Genomic DNA, 3,683 nt, shown 5'->3' on the forward strand with positions numbered 1-3,683 from the left:
AGACCTTTCCATACATATATAGTGCAACCTCATATAAAGTCATTTAATTTAAAGGTAAATAGTGCCTTTCAAAGAACGTGGCCTTATTTTTGGGCTTGGGGTTTTGTGTTGGTTTTTACTTAATCTGTAGGAATAATTTCCTATTTATTAGCCGTGGCATTATTTAAACAAAAAAGAATTTAGACCTAAGGACATCCTAACATTTCTGTGTGGATTCACAGGCTGCCAGAGGGAATGGCAAGAAAGCACCTACTTTACAGTTGTTGAAGTTTCACCTGTACTGATACTGCCTGTTAGCAGTTTGAATTAGCAATGATTAACGTGATGGTAACTTTTTGCCCAATATCAGATCCAGTGAAGGACACAGAAATGTCAATGGGAAAAGCTCTATAGAGAATGAGGGATAATTATGGTACATCTGAATTTCCAGTGAAGATATTATTCAACTAAATGTTATTACCCATTAAATTTTGAGGTGATAACCTTCCTATCACTAGACAGGGTGGATCCATCTGTCTCATTCTAGGATGCCAAATGCCGTACTAAGACTCACACAGAGGTCCCATTATCACATCTCTACTCACAAAAGAAATGGATGCAAAGTGTCTTACACCAGTGCTCTACCTTTGAACAGAAATTTAGGCCTAAATCCTGTTTTTAGATATACCGCTTCAGCACATGTTCATGGCCTTTTGAAAGTGAATGGGCCATAACATTCATTTATTACACAGATCTCTGCTCTGATCTCTGGTCTGATCTCCACTGTGCTTCAGAACTTTCCCCAAAGTCTGTGTCAAAGCACATCTCTTAAGAAAATAACAGCTTTAACTAATCCAGGCAATGCCAGTTTCTGGTATGTTCTTAAGTCTGGATATGGAAACTTTAAAATCGAGAAGAAAAATAGAAATACATTCCATATGGTCTTTTCATAAACGTATTACCTTCAAAACTCTGACATCTGATATGTATATATTTTTTCAGATCTTATATCATTCATAACAATTTTATAAAAAGATGAAATATTTGAAAAATCTTGCCACTACGATCTATATTAGTGGAAGATACACTGCAAAAATAAAGTGTTATGGAGTGATGCTACTGAAAACCTAAGAACTAAGCTAACTTATTTTATACTATAAAATTACCAAAACAGGTTACATCTTTCATTTTAAACATCTTAATGACATTCTGCTATATTTATCAGATCTAAAAATTTGTGGGTGAAAGTCCCTGCATAACTGAAGTTAATAGTAAAACATTGATCTGAGTCAAAATTTAAGCTAATATGTTTCTACTCGATATTAGTTCTGTTTTTCTCCTGGCTGGATTTATAGAGCGTGCATGCATTTAGCCAGCAGGTTTATGAAAGCAATAATAAGCAAAAATAATTTAGAACCAATTAAACAAATTAATATTCTGCTTTCAGATTGTTTTTTATCTTATTTTTAAAGCACATCAGCTAAATATCCAGAAATTAAAAATCCAGGAAAAAAAAAAGTAACACAAAATGCTTATGTTATCCACAGACTTGTTAACAATGGTAAACGGTCTCATTGACTTGAGCATTCCCATTTTTTCTTAAACATTAATGATTTAACTTTTCTATAGTTTGCCTAAGCATTAGCTTTATTAACCATGGATTGGTGCAGATTTTTTATAAAACAGTGTAAACCTCAAGAAGAGCTGCACAACAAAAAGAACAGGAAAGTAATCTCAAATACCTGTCAAGTTCTTTTAACCTGAAAATATAATAATTTATTGCATTACTCGGGAGTGTAGACTACTTCATACATTTATAGAAAAATATTTGTTTCACTGCAATTGGTTTTAACATTTACAGAAACAAGATGTGTGTGTGTGTGTACGTTTGTATATATACAAAGGCCGATATGCATGCAAACATGCACATACACGTGTATACACATACACGCAAACACAGAGCAGGACAAAAGCATGCACCCAGTTTTTAGGCATCCTGTTTGACCCAGCTGCATGCTACAAGTGCGTGATTCAGCCTTGATGCGCACAAAGATAAAACTCCTTCCAGAGAGAGGAAAACAGAACCAAAGCAAACCCACAGCCATCCTATCCCTCTGTTCTCTTCAAAAGTGAAAGCTGCATCGCCCACGGCATGACTTTTTACTTTTAAAATCATGGTACACCAAGCTCACAAAGCAGTTATCCAGTGTCTTATTCCATTACCTTTTTACAGCCTGAAGTACCTGCAGGTTGAGTGTAACATTTTTTCCTGCATGGAGGCTTTTATAACCAGCCTCAAAAACACAGAAACAAATGGACTAAAAATTACAACACAGATGAAGACAACCAAAAAAGTGAATGTAAAACTAAATGTGAAATAGGGAAATTATTTTAACAGAATTCACTATCTATTCAAGAGGTTTGTCAGAACATAAATTCCGAAGAACCAACCACCTGCTTTCAGGAACTAATCAATTACATCGAGCACTGTATACAGCAGCCCAGAAATAATGGACTCTGTGTCAAAGAGCACTTACGTCTGCTTGGCAAGAGACCAAGACTTAGTGGTGCTACGGCTAAAACTCTCCATAGAGAGGAAAGAATAAGAAATACAGAAGAAAGCATCTTTAGAGTTTTAGAAAGGTTCTCAGGTATAACAGGAGTAGCAAAATCACCACTGATCCTGTTTCAGCACTGAAGTTGTCAGGAGAAGAGCTGGGGGTTACTGTGGTCCATAAAATGCATCAGCTTAACTCACTGATTCTGGCTAAGTATGTATAGGAACAATGCTATTTTGCCAAATGCTTTCACTTAATGAATATGTATTGAACAGTATTTAGGAAGAACTTAAAGAATTAAATTTTATTTTTAATACCTGCAGCAAACCCAAAGTTAAATTGGGCTGTGCTGTAGCAAAGAGGGATTTGATTTTTATGTCAATAGAAGCAAACTTCTAACCTAACGTCCTCTGGAAAAGTTTTAATTGATGTCCCAGAGTGTCCCTTTCATGTCCCAGAATCACTACGTGATGAATAAAATTAACAAAATAATTCCAAATATATCGCTTGCCGACAGCTTGTTTCAAACCCTAAATCATTGCAGGACGACTGCACTCACAGTACATTATTTCGAAAGGTAAGAAACATCAGTGTATAAAGTGAAGCTATCCAGGATTCAGGGCAAGTCAGGCATTTTACAAGGTTTTGCCTCATGTGGCATAAAATGAATTTCTCAATGGAGATGCACTGTCACATAAATTACAACTATTTAGTATCTTACTATAGGGCTTGCCAACCATTTTTCATCTCAGGTTTCTCACTGAGGTCTTTCTGCCTGAGACTGGGTGCTCTGTGGGTGACCTGCAGGACAGTGCATGCTAAAACTGCCACTTCTCCAGAACTGTTTTGATTGTAGACAGGAATGTCACAGGCTGCCGAGCGTAGCAAGGACTCTCCTCATGAATCTGTGTAATACCATCAGGTCTGACTGAAAAAAAAGAATGTTCCCTTTAGGATGATGCAATTTTGTTTAGATTGATAGATGGTGGAAATACACGCATGACATTTTCTTTTAGTTTTTAGGACCAGTTTCCCTCATAGTTTAAAAATTTGCACAGAGGAGAAAAAAAAGTCCTATTTCTAGTCTTTGTATCTTGTTATACCTTAATCTGCTACATTCAAGTGCCCCTTTTAAGGACTACATCC

The 3,683-nt window shown here is 36.1% G+C and overlaps 1 protein-coding gene across 2 annotated transcripts in view; it reads right to left on the reverse strand.

Moving 5' to 3' along the window:
• Positions 1-3,683, reverse strand: part of DLG2 (discs, large homolog 2 (Drosophila)) — a 671,422-nt gene that overhangs the window by 425,796 nt on the left and 241,943 nt on the right. The window lies entirely within an intron of this gene.

The sequence above is a fragment of the Pygoscelis adeliae genome, unplaced genomic scaffold (genome assembly GCF_000699105.1).
Source record: "Pygoscelis adeliae isolate BGI_AS28 unplaced genomic scaffold, ASM69910v1 Scaffold84, whole genome shotgun sequence".
Taxonomy (NCBI): domain Eukaryota; kingdom Metazoa; phylum Chordata; class Aves; order Sphenisciformes; family Spheniscidae; genus Pygoscelis; species Pygoscelis adeliae.